The sequence below is a fragment of the Corvus cornix genome, chromosome 12 (genome assembly GCF_000738735.6).
Source record: "Corvus cornix cornix isolate S_Up_H32 chromosome 12, ASM73873v5, whole genome shotgun sequence".
Lineage (NCBI taxonomy): Eukaryota > Metazoa > Chordata > Aves > Passeriformes > Corvidae > Corvus > Corvus cornix.
In genome coordinates this window covers 16,090,132-16,103,460 of record NC_046342.1, presented here as the reverse complement: position 1 = coordinate 16,103,460, position 13,329 = coordinate 16,090,132, and the positions used below count along the sequence as shown (strand labels likewise).

Here is a 13,329-nt window from a genome sequence, read left to right as displayed (position 1 = left end):
GGCTTTAAATACTTGCAACTGGAATGGGATGGGTTCTGATTAAAATAAACATGATACAGCAATTAAGCATGTGATCATAGAATTTGTGCTCCCACCAACAGTAGGTGGGTTTAAACAAAAATGGGGGTGGGTAAAAGTGGAACTAGTTTGTATTAAAAAAAAAAAAGTTGAGTCCTCTTCAGGGCTGTAAATCAGTTTGTCAGATTTCTAAGTGCTTTGATTCAAGAAAAGGTTTTCTTTTGCTGCCCTAAAATCAAAATTAAGCCAAAAATCACAGAACTGAATTAATTATCTTTGAGTTAAATCTTGCAAGTAATACTGTATAAACACTTCAGATCCAAAGGGGATTACAGGCAAATACTGAGCGGATGGAAGAGTTTAGGGATGTTCTGAATTGCAAAACAGGCATTTAGAAAGCATTTCTGGAGCTGCACCTCTGGGCTGGGAGAGCATGGAGGCAAGGATGAGGTAGCTTAGGGCAAACAGCTGAGAGGAAAGTGGACTTGGCTGAGCTTGGAGAGACTGAATGAGATCAGAGGACACAGAGAGGAAAGAGAATGGCTGAATGTCTCTGCCAGTCAGGCTTCAGCCCCTGCTCCATCCCATCCATTCTCAGGTGCTGCCAGTGATGTTTGCTATGCTCCATTTGCTTGGTGGGGTTTGGGGTGTTTTCTGTCAGGAATTGTGCCTGAGTAGGGTGGGTGGAAGCTCTGGCTGCTCCTGGCACCAATGATCTTGAGCAGACATCTTTGTATGGGCCTGTTCACTCACCTGTGAAATGAGCATCAGCCATAGCAGGGAACTCAAATCCACTGATCATTGAGTGCTTGGGATGGCATTTTACTTTGGATCACTCTTGAAATAGAGTGGGATGTGAAATTCTGTGTCATCATGATGTGGCAGAGATCACCTCATTGTGATAGCAGGTGAGGGGAAGAGACAACTTAGGTGTTTTCTGTGATGAAGGAGAATAACTAGTGTATTGCATAGTTTTTAATGCTGTATCAGGACAGGTATTAAGTGCCAGATTCTTTCTTGTACAAGACAAATCATTTCTTTATCCTCTCTGTCTGCAATAAAACTACACATGATTAAATAATGGCTTCATTTCCCAAAGAACAGTAGATGAATCTAAAGTCTCGATCTTCCCTGTACAGGCACCTACACAGATTTTATATTTGTCAGAGAAATAATTTGAAATGTTACTTTGTTTTCCTAGCATTTTGGAGCTTTTCCTCTGTTTGAAATGCTTTGACTTCTCTGTTCTCATTTTTACCTGCTGTGACTTGTGGTGCAAGCTCCCTGCACAGTTAATTTCCTTGGATGATTTATTTACCAGTGACACTGCAGAGCCCTTGACATAGTAATTGCAATGATGTGTTCATCCAAACATCAAAGGCAGGAGCCCCTGGGTTCTCATCTCCCTCATGCTGCTGCAGTCCTCCCACCTCTCCCTTTGTGCTCCCTCTTGGTTGCTTTAATCCTTTAGGGGAAGGAAAAAATTATGTCATAATTGGATAAGAGCTGGGTGAGTGCTGGGGTAGGTTTCTGTAGCTAACTGCTTCGCTGGCTGGCTTTGGTCAGAGGTGCTGAAATGCTCTGCTACGTCACTGCTGTCCCCATGTCCCCTGTGACCCAGTGCTTTAGCTGGCCATGTCCCAGCAAAGATGGGCTGTGCTGTAGCTGGCCAGAGAACAGCAGCACTGCCTGCTCTGCTCTTCCTGGAGATGAAGCGGGGAAGAGGGGGTGGGTGTGTGGGGAGAGGAGTGGGGAGAGCCCTGGTTTGCCTCTTCCCCATCTGTGTTTGCATCTTCAGGGGTCAGACCGGTCTTGTGGAAGACCTTGATGGGCTGAGCAGGACCTGACTGTGCTGCAGTCATCCCTCTGCTCCCTGAGTGATCTCAGAATCACAGAATCATTAAGGTTGGAAAAGCCCTTTAGGACCATCGAGTCCCATCATTAGCCCAGCACTGCCAGCTCCACCACTAAACCACATCCCTAAGCACCACACCTACATGTTTTCTGAACATTTTCAGGGATGATGACTCCATCAATTTCTTGGATTTTCTGTCTGTCTGCTGCCCAAGAGCCCAGCCTGGGCTCAGCCTCTGCAGGAGGAAGACCCCTGCAAAGCCTGCAGCAGAGGCTCCTTGAGATTGGTGCACAGCTCAGACCTCTCTGTCCTTGTCACCTCTGCTCCATGGAGCTTGTCCCAGGCAGAAGTGATGCTCTCCCTGGCTGTGACTGACCCTGGCTGGGACTTCAGAGCAGTCATCAGTCCACTCCAGTGTGTGCAGCAGACACCTGGGTACAGTGATTCCTGCAAACCAGAACCTGAGCACGCTGGATAAACACAACTGTGCAGCTCTTAGAAATGTTTTCTACTTCCCCAGCCCTCCTCTCTTTGCTCTCTTCTTTCATATAAGAAAATACAGCTTGCAAGAGAAGTTGCTGGCAGGATGAAGGAGAATCAGAGCAGCCTTCAGCAAGAAGGAATTTCAATTTTAAACCTGCTTCTGTGGGAACTTTGATACCTCAGAAATGAGGCTCTTCGCTGATATGATTGGGGTTGAAGAGCTCATCTCTTACACGCTCTCCTGTTGCTGTAGGGCTGGGCAGATGTTGCAGGTGTTCATCCCTTTGCTGTCGGAATGCAGTGCCAGTTCCCTCCCAGCTCTGCAGCCCCACTCCAGCTCCTGAGCTCAGTGGGGAACCTGGGATGCTTCCATCTTGAGAACAAGCTCCCAAAGAGCTGAGTTTTGGAAGAGGCCCCTCAGCAGGGAGCTAAATGTTAATATGGAAGATTAAAGACCTCTTGGAAGGTGAAAATCTGGCAGTGAGTGTTGAAGTGCTAAATCATTGCTCAAGGCATGCTGGTTTCACCAATTTAGGCTGAGACCATTAATTAACTTGTTCTGTGAGTGTGCACATCTCATTTAAGCAGCTTTCTGTTATTTGGGAGCAGTACAGAAGGGGAGAAAGTACTAGGAAACCTACTGATATTTCTTTATCTTTTGAAAAGCAGCTGGAAGATCCAGTTCCTACTGAGAGCAGAGCGGGGTGAATTCCCACTCCCAAGATAATGTACTCTGGGATTTGGAGGGACCAGCTGACCCAAGGCATGCACTTAGCCCTTGGCACAAATTCTCTCTCTTCCCAGACAGCAGGAGCCAAGGCTGCTGCTGCTCCATTACATGCTAATAGTCTGAGAAATAAAATACAATTGTTAGTTGAATTGTTAAATGGACCTAGAGCCTGAACCAGAAATTGCTGTCCAACAGCAACTAGAGCATACAGTAACAAAACAAAAAAAAAAAGAGGCAAAAGAAGGATTACTGCAGGGTTTATTTTTTTATATATGCTTAAGTACAGTGCAGTGGACTGTTTGGTGGAGGGGATGTAGCTCTGGATGAGGCTGGGATGTAGCTGTGCTCCAAGCTCTGGAACTGGCTTTTGGTGGGCAGTCAGGTCTGTGCTTCAGTTCCTTTGTTATAAAAGAGTGGGGTCTGTGAGAAGATTGCAAAATATATCAATTTAATTGCATTTTTTTTTGCATTGAAGCTGAATATCACTGTGTTCAGCCCAATACATGACAAGTCCAGCACTCCAGCACTGCCACCTTGGAGCAGAATGGATTCTGTTCTCTGAATCTGACTGCTGAGTGCTTCAAAACACACAGCAAGTCCTGAGGGTGCATTGGGAGGTCTTGTGGGCAAAACTCCCCTTTCCCAGGGGATGACAACAAGATGGGATGGGATGGAAGCAGGTCCAACATGATAAAAAAGCCTGGGACTTTGCTAGGTGCTGGGTAGCTTTGCTGCAAATTTTGGTGTGGGTTATGTCCTTTTGTCTCTTAGTGAAGGTGGTAGGACACAGGGAGCAGCCAGCCTCTTCCCTGCAAAAGGAAAAAAGATTCTGTTGGGGACAACTGCCCCCACTCTCTTCCACACTGCAAAAGAGATGAGGCCAGAAGTGTTTAAGCTTGTCTGCAGAGCCGTAGGTCAGCGTGGAATCTGCTCTTCCCAGAATGGAATGCACAGTGGGGTGTGGAGAGAGAGGATGTTTGGTTGTAAGGGTTTTGTTTATGCCAGAAGCTTGGCTGGGTGAAGGCAGATGGAAGTAATTTTAAGGGACAGGAGCCAGCTGAAAGTTGCATCTTGACTCAGAACAACTATGGGTGAGCCAGTCCTTGGAGGGAGCTTTTAACCTAACCCCTGTCATTTAGTGGTTGGTCTGTGCCCTAAGAATGAGTTTTTATACTCCCTTACTGTCTGCCCATGACGTTTTTAGGGGCTGCTGCAACTCCAGCCCTTCCTGGTAATCACAGAATGACAGATCACAGAAGATGGGGAATGATGATTTCCATGATATTTGCAGCTCTTAAAGGGTTGTGGCCCTTTGCTTTTGAATTCTCCTCTTGCATCTTCAGTTCCAGACTCTTGGAGTGTTGGTATTGCAATAGCTGGTGGGTCTGTGTATCTGAGGGCAGCTGAGGAGATCCTGAAGATAGGAACCTCAGAAGGCAAATGGAAAGAAGCCCAGATGATGATAACTGTATAATGCATTCCTCACTGCTTTATGCTGTCTTATCCCAGACAAAGCTTTATCTTTCATCCCATAATTATGTGGTTCCCTGTAGGCAGCTTAAAGTGAGCTTTCGAAAGGTCGATAATTTTATCTATTAGATGCCTCCTATGATCTCTAAGTGTAGACATGGGTACTTGAAGGAAGGTTTAGAGGGCAAATTCCTGTAGTTTCAGTGAACTGCACTATGAGACTCAATTGCTTTGAGCCTGTTTAACAGGATTGTCCACTTTTGCATTTGTGATATGGTTGAATGCTGCTGGAGGGGGCTGCTTCCTCTGCCACCTTCCCTTTCAGCTTAAGCTTTGAATGCATCCCTCCAAGATCCTTTTCTTTTACCATACCTGTCCCAGAAAACGAGCAGAACCAACAGCTGGCATTTTTTGACTTTGGAACTAATATTTTGCACTTAATATGCATTTTATAAAGTGTCCTTTCTTTTTTTTTTTTTTTTTTTTTTTTTTTTTTGCCTGTCATCTTCTCGTGTAATGGTTCATACTAAAGGAAAATAAACTTTCATAGGTGGTGAAGGGAATAGATGTTTTTCCAGACTGAATTCAGCTGCAGCTGTGTAAGACAACACTAGCAAAGAGTGGCTCAGCAATGTGATTCAGGCTGCAGAGGTCTCTCAGAGCAGTGATTACAGAAGCCATGTCCATTCATTCCTCCTCACTGATGCCTGAACCCACTGCCCACGCTGGTACGTGGCCTTTCCCTAAGGAAAGGGGAAAGGAGCAAACTTGTGAGCTGCAGGCTAAAGCAAACAGATAAGAAGCTTTGGAAACAGATGGGACTGTTGTGAATCAAATCCTGGAAGAGGGAGTGAAAGGCGTTGGGGGCTGTATGCAAGGGGGATGACTCACTGCTGTTGTCATCATCGAGGTCTCCTCTTACAGAATTAGTGATTACTGCCCGAGAACATAATTTATCAGAACCCAATTGGGAGACAGAAGTCTCAGGTTAGAGACCCCTTAGCTAAGGCACAGGGTCATTTCTCCAGCAAGGTCCTGCTGCCTCTTGCTCCAAGGCTCTGGTAGGGGGACCCTCAGTGGGCTGCAAAGGGTCCTGCAGGCTGTCAGGGCTGGAGACTTGCCAGCTCTGGTCCTTGGAAAATTACAAGCACTAGGAACCCTATGGGATTGCATCGGGGATTCATTTGGCTAGTGCAGAGATGAAGTGAAATTGTTGGATTGTGTTTGGAGGGGAGAGTGCCTCTGACCCTGACACTGTGGGAAACCGCATTCGGAGCGTGCCGCCAGCTGAACCTCTGCACTCCTCTCTCAAAATATTTTCCTTCCTTCTGCCCCGGTAACTGTGAGTTTGGGTGTGTGGTACTGCAAACTGGCCCATCACGGGATACATATGGATGTGTGTTGGAGAGGGACCCTACTGTCATCTTCCCACAATCCCTGGTCCTGGGGCAGGCCCCTGCTTTGTCTGATGGGCTTTTAGGAACAGTTTGTCGTGTCTGAGTGTTTGCTAGATTTAATCTTGAGTGTAGACTGAGCTTTTATTTAACTACAACAGAGCAGAGCCATGCTTGGTTGGAAGGGTGCTTCTTGATGGAAAAATATCTGAAAATTTCTTTAAAAACACTCCCACTGAAACCCCAAAACAAATCACCAAACCCCAACCCTACCTCTGGTGGTGTTACAGACCAGAAAAAATGAAGAGGTGTCTGTTAACCCCACCATTGCTGCACAGGTGCCTGGTTAGGAGACATCACCTGGAGAATGTAACACCCCCTGACACACAGAGCACAGCCAGAGCTCTGCAGGGACACGGATTTTTCCTCTCCTGAGGTAATATAGCAAAGCCTCCCAACTGTGCTGTGTATGAAAACAGCCTCTTGAGAAACGGTGTTCAGCAGCTCGAGCCCAGCCCCTCACTGCCTTGTGGGACACTGCAGATTAGTGCTGGTGCAAGATTGGGCTCTTACCACGATCTCAGCTATTTAATTAAAGTAACGTGGAACAAAACAAGGAGAATTAGTTAAAAATAACAAGTCTTGGAAGCACAGCTTGTCTTTTTATTAGACTTGTCCTCACTTTCTCCTCTGCTCTGATAAGAAGGATGTTCTCCCTCTGGGATGGAGTGAATAAACTGGGATGAAACTCATTTGTTGGGGCATTAGTGTTAATTAATTTTGAACACTAATCCTGTCCCCTTACACTGTTTCTTTTTTTCCTGGTTTTCGACAGTAGAATACAGTTCTGTTTGAGAAGAGGACAGGCAGCTTGTTCTGTGTTACAGGAGAGAGAAGGTTGTGTTGTCCCCCTTGTCCCCAGGGCTGGGGGAGGTTTCTCCTAGCCCTCTGCCGCATCTCACTTTTGGGAAGGTGGGAACTTTCCCAGGAGCCCATCCAGAACATGGATAACTTAATCTTCACCTCAAATGATGCCCTGAGCATCAGCTGCAGCTCTTGCTGGTGTGAGCCCCCTGAGGAGGGCAGGGTGAAGGGATCCTGTGTATCCCATGTGGAGCTGGCACTGCTGGGAGGGACTTTGTGTCCACAGTGGGTCATGAGCCCTGTGTGAGCCCCAGCAGTGCCTGTGGTCCTGCACTGGAAAGCACCAGGGTCACTGCCAGAAAATGTTTTTGACTGAGGAAAAAGAAAATATTTATTATCTTTTTTCTATACATTTCTCTTTTTTAGAATACACTGAAATAATATTTGAGCCTCTGGACAATATGAGCTGGTTTCTTTTTTGTACCCAGCCTTCTGATGGAAGACATTCTGGTTTTAAGTGGTCTCTTTAATCTGATGGGAAGTTTGCCATTCAAATGGGGGAAGATGTGGATTCTCTCTTTAATCTTTTTTGATTAAGTGATACTATTTTTTTTTCCTATTCTTTTTAGTCCTTTCTCTGGTTCAGCAGTTACTCCTGGCTGTCCCTGCGTTCTGCTTATTTAGTTTTCCCCATTCTTTCAAAATCAATATGTGCTGCTAAATTACTGGAATTGGAGAATAAAATAAAAAAAGAAGTCCAATATGAGATTTTGGCATGTAAGTGTTGCTTATAAAGTCCTAGGATGGTCTTTAATACAAGCCATCTTGCTTTCTCATTTCTGGTGTATACATAAGTGAAAATCCATGTTCAAGGAAAGGAATAATAATATTCAGCAGTCCTGGAAAAAGGCTAATTCTTCATTCTGTCCAAGTTTCTAAGCTACTGCAGGTGTCTCAAGCAGTGACTTCATGTGCTGCCCTGCAGATTGTTTCCCACAGTGGGACTCCTCCGGGCTCACTTTCTAGTAACAGAGTGAAGGGTGACCTCTGTCCTGTCATTTCACTATGAGTTCACGTGGATTAAGGGACAGACTGGAAAAAATGTGTATGAAACACATTCCAGCTTGCCAATGTGCTCTTAGAGCACACTGAGCAGGAAAACATTAATTACATGGTGGCTGTGGACAAGACTGATTTCTCACAGGGGAATTCTTGGATACAGTGTTTCCCTCCTTGAAGCAAGGATACATTTGGGATCTGACATTTGGGGTCTGGGTATGGAACTGGGACCATGATGGCCTTGAAGACCTGAGAGCAACTTACAAGGAGGAAACTTGTCCTCTTCTTAAAAACCAATGCTCTTTTCTGAGGTGTATTTTAAATTATGTTCCTTTCTACTCCGAGAGCAACTTTCTTCTAACAGAGATCAATTTGTGAAGACTTTTATCTGTAGTAAAACTGAATTTGGTTGGTTAAAACATGGAGAAGAACTGACTGAAAGGCAGTCCCTGCTGAGATGGGGTCGTGCATGGGGCTGTGCTGGGTTCAAGCCCCTCCAGAACCATCTGCTGGCACTGGAGGGACTGACCCAGCCTGGAAAGGCTCCAGGAAGCTTTGGATCAGGTTGCTGTTCCCTCAAATAAATAACATGCCATCAGAAAACAGTCCACTGGGAATATTTGATCTGTTTAACTATTGACGTAAGCAAATCAGTCCTAGTGGAGGTTATTAAATCCTGGTGAGAATTTACACCATCTCCCTTAAATCCCGATTCCCATGGTATTTCCTAATAGGATAATATATTGTTACCATACAAAGGCAATTACACCATGGTAAGCATTTACCATAAATACCTAAAATGCAGAGTAGGTCTGCCAGCATTGGGTTGCATCTCACTGTTTCTGGCATGAAGGATTTTAGTGGGTGAGGTCCTGAGTATTCCCATGGGAAAGGGGAACTTTCCTGTGGTGCTGTTTGTTCATTGATTTATATTTGTCCTGGTATAAGCAAGAAAACAAAATTATGGCCTGGATTTTTTGTGTGTGTGCGTGAATTGCTGGGATTTTTTATGAATTGCTGTTTTTTTCACCTCTGTAGGTAGTCAAATACTCAGTGCCTCTGTCTCCTGGGGTCATGGAGACAAATTTAGAGGTTGTGCTGAAAAACCTTCATTGTTCACTAAATATTGTCGCTTTTGTGGAGAAAACCATCAAAAGCAGGGTTGAATATTGGAACTGATGAGGGGATTTGAGCAGAGTGTTGGGAGCAAGGAATGTGCCTCTGTTCGAGTCCCAGCCCGTGTCTGAGCCACACCACATGCACAGAATAGAGTTAATGAAGTGTTTTATTTCTCCCTCACCACGCTGTTCCTTCTGAAATCCCACGGGGCCGTTTATCCGTTTCCCTTGGAGCCCTCCGGGGGCAGAGGCTCTGCGCTGCTGAGGTTTGGGGTGCGGGAGCCGTGCGCTGGCTGCCCTCTAGTGAAGCACTGCCCGGGATCAATCCCTGCGGGAGCCGAGCTCGGCCAGCGCCGCTCTCCATCCGCGCCCGCACCGAGAATTTGATCGGCGTCCCTTTTAACCTCGGCCTGATGATGGGAATCTGAGCACTGGCCGATTAGTGGGTTGTTGGGGAAGATGAAACAGGAAAGCCTTATAAATATGATTGCCTGACAAAAGATTTTGGGAATATGAAAACTACAGGCGACATCGAAATGAAAGCCACTTTTGAAATACCAAGTCTTAGTTACTGAACAACTGGAAAACAATGGTATGGCCAACTGAAGCTAATCCCCTCTTGATTGAACAATACCCTCTGCTTGCAGGCAGGTCCAAGGGTCAGAGCAGACCCTACTAGCTCAGCAGAAGGGGTCCAAAGAGTAGTTTTTAGAAGTTAAGATGTAACACTCTATGGTAATATAAGAACTCTTATAGGCTGTATGTAAATGCTATAGGATTTGTATCTTGTATTAGATTGGTTAGTGACAATTAGAATATTCAGTACAGAAGATGATTTATTGTATTGTAACCAGGACTTCACCATTCCATTCTATTCTCATCACTTCTTCTTCACTCTCATTCCTCTCTTCGCACACTCTTACACTCTCTCTCTCTCTCTCTCCTTACTTACTCGCTTACACTCTTGCTCTCTTGGGCCTGCTCAGAGCTGCCAGCTGCAGCTCTAAGCAGTGCCCCTATACCCACGCCCTTTGCAATAAACCACATGTTCCAAGATCAGACTATAGAGATCTCTCGTCACCGTCTCGTCTATGCCCGGTCCAGACTGAACCCACCAAAGTCCTACAGTGGGTGTTAAGTGAGAGGGGGAAATTTGGCTTTTGTGAAGATCATCACCCCCGCAGGCGGCGGGAAGGCGCCTGTGGGGACGCGGTATCCGTATAATAAAATTGAATAAGATCGTGGGGAGGCTTTTAAGGGGTGCTTCGGGGCTGGGGCGGTGTGTGCCCTGTGCTGCCGTGCCTGGGGGTGGGAGCCCTCGCTGGGGCTGTGCCCCCTGCTCCTCCCTGTCGTGGCACAGGCTCTGGGCACCGCAGCGTGTTGGCGTGCCTCTGTGCCAACCACACCACACAAGCACTGGGAAAGGTTCTGCTTTGTGTCCATAGGGCTGAAATACTTCAGGACAGGCGTTTTTCTCCTGTATTTCTCTGGGTGTTTGTATACTGCAGTAAGCGTGGTGCGCACGTGTGTGGGGAGGGTTGAAACTGGTGCAAGTCCTGCCAGCTGCCACCATCCTCATTGTGTTCCCTGGGATTAAAAATACAGTTTTTGAGATGAGGTTGGTAACCCTGGAGTCCTTGGGGGCTGGGGGCTGCCCAAGCAGCGTGGACATCTCCCCTAGACTTGAATTTTATGTGTGAGGGCCCCCAAAACTGTAAAAAATGCAAGCTGCAGCTGCCGAGGATAAAAGCCAGGGAGAGCAGGAGATTCTGGCAGCGTTGGATGGTTTTAGTGCTGGAGCTGCCGTCTCTAAGAGCAGGTGTGTGGATGCAGGAGGGAAGCCGAAACAGAATTCACCCAGGAGGGGAATTGGACAGATTCCTTGCATAAGGACGGGCTTGAAACAGTCGCCAGTGCCCTGGGCCGTGGAAAGACCGGTCCTGCAGCAGCAAAGTGCTGCTGCTTTTTGGGGATACCCAGGGGCTGGAGGGGGGAGATTGGGTAAACAGGGTTAGAAGAGCTTAGTCAGGATGTGTTTGTTTAAAGGATCTGCTTCAGCCTGACTCCTGTAATTAGGTAACAAATACATTTCTGCTCCTTGGAAACACTTCATTCATTAGCCTAATGGAGGGAAGGATTATGCAGATATGAACCTAGAAGATGCCAAGCAAGGAGGGGTTTGCATCTGGACTGAGCCAAGGCATGCAGCAGGAGTAGCTGCTGGGCTGGGGGGCTCAGGAATTCACCATGGAGCTGAGCTGTGGTTCAGTCTGCACCAGGGTCTTGGCCGTGTACCTGGTGTTTTCTGTAACCCATGTCTGCTATTACAGGCTGGGACGTGGAGGTTGTTCTGTGTGACTGTGGGTAAAAATCTGGAAAAATGTTTCCATTTAGGATGCACGAGATTTTTGCAAGGGAAAATACATATTCTGCATTGTAGTGTCCCATAAAGACACTGCAAAAATAGTGAAATAATGAAAAGGATGAAATCCATAGATGGTGTATAAAACTGAGGATAAGCAAAGGCTGGAGAACTGTGAATATGAATTTATTAGGCTTTTCCCAGCAGCACAGTCCAATATCAGGCCAGAAATGCACTCATGCAAAGCTGCTTTGAGATGTTCTAAATCCTGAATATCAAAATCTCCAAGTGGAGCATTCTGGATGCTGTAGGCAAGGCAGTGGCTCTTTTGGGGGTGCTGATTTTACACACACCTCTGGGTTGCACAGTGAAGCAGGGAAATCTCCCCAAACAGCAACAGGTCTCTACTAGAGGGCTGAAATGCAGCAAAGCACAGGCAGTAACAGCGCTGCAGTGGTGAAGAATGAGGAGTCCAATGACTTCTCCTGAGGAAGTCATTTTACTGGGAGAAATGGGAAAAGCATCCTAAGATCTGAGCTCCTTGGGGCTCTCCTGAAGAACTGAAGTGAGATTGTGTTTCTGACGGCAGAGGTGGAGTCCCACAGCCACAGGTGGGCCAGAGGCTCCTGTGCCAGGCTGGCCCACCTTGCAATCAGCCTTTCCCTTGGCTCTGTGCTGGCTCAGAGCTGGTTGCTGTGTGTTTTGGTGCATTTGTGAGGTGCATCCCTTAGGCAACAGAACAGCTACTGAAACCTGCAACCGTGGGAGTTGAGATAGTTAAGATATAAGAAGAGTGTAACAGGTTGTACTTTCAGATCAGCTGGACCTTTTTGAAGCATTGATGGATCCTCTCCATGGGAGATGGGGGCTGGTTGTTTGTAAAGTGATACTGATTGTCTTGATGTCTTACAGCCTGTGAGATAGATGGGGCTGGAGGGAAGAGAAGTGAAAACAAGACTCCCCATTCCTGACTGAACAATAAAATTACGGCTGTAGAAGAGGAGGTGCATATATGTAAAAAAAAATCTGGGAGGAGGAGGAGGAAGGGTTTGTTTTGCTACAACTTTGGCATTGAGGTTCTAGGTCTTGTTTTGTCCTTATTTCAGTCATCAAATAACCTCTTTGGAAGTAGTGAGGTGAAAGTCTTAAATCCTATGAAACCACTTTTTTTTTTTTTCCTTCCAAGCTGGGGCAGGAGCAAACACATGACTTAAACACCTCCTGTGCCGAGCTGGCCTTCAGCAGAGGCAGCAACAGGCTGAACCAGTTTGCTCATTGCTTTCGTCTGCTGACAGGCGCTCTCTTGTCCCGGGTGCCCTGGGAGGTGCTTGGCCGCTTCTCCCGGTGCTGCAGGAATTCCCCTGCCTGCAGCCACCAGCTCAGGCGCCCGGTGTGTGGCCAGCAGCCTTTGGCCAGTGACAGCCCCACGGACGAGGCTGTGCAGAAGACCCAAGCCAAGGTCGGGGGACTGAGCGGAGTATCCGGATACGGGGCTAAGGAGAGTTTTATGGCGTGTGGCAGAAGGTGAGGTGTGCAAGCAGCTTTCCCTTCCAGAGGTGCCTGTCTCCTGAGTCTCAGGTGAGAAGAACTTGTTTGAGTTGATGAGTTGATTGAACCTGGGAGACTGTTATCACCTTGTGAGTTGGGGGGATGTGCCTGTGGTTGGTGGAGGTGCTCCTGGAGCTTGGATCAGAAGTGACAGAGCATGAAGGGTATTCAAAGGGTTCTCCCAAGTTTATTTTGCGTGGATGTTGCTCATGACAGACCTGCTCGTGGTGTGATTCCCAATGCTGGGCTGGCTGGTGGGTCAGGCATCCATTTGGACATGATGCTGACCATGGGTGTTGAGGGGATGGAGGCTTAACCATGTGGGAATGCTGCCCTGGTTTGGGCCAGGTGCTGGAACCTGTACCAGAACCTCACAGCCTGAAAACGCTTGCTGCTGCAGCCACAGCCAGAGCTGCTCCAGCTGTCGT

The 13,329-nt window shown here is 47.0% G+C and overlaps 1 protein-coding gene across 3 annotated transcripts in view; it reads left to right on the top strand.

The window, feature by feature from the left end:
- Positions 1 to 13,329, top strand: part of FRMD4B (FERM domain containing 4B) — a 125,842-nt gene that overhangs the window by 20,734 nt on the left and 91,779 nt on the right. The window contains exon 1 of one of the 3 annotated variants that reach the window (XM_019280468.3): positions 12,635 to 12,931. The exons of the other annotated variants lie outside the window; for them this stretch is intronic. The gene's annotated coding sequence lies outside the window, so the exon portion shown is untranslated. Of the gene's footprint in view, positions 1 to 12,634; positions 12,932 to 13,329 lie in introns of those variants that run through there. 3 annotated transcript variants of the gene reach the window in all.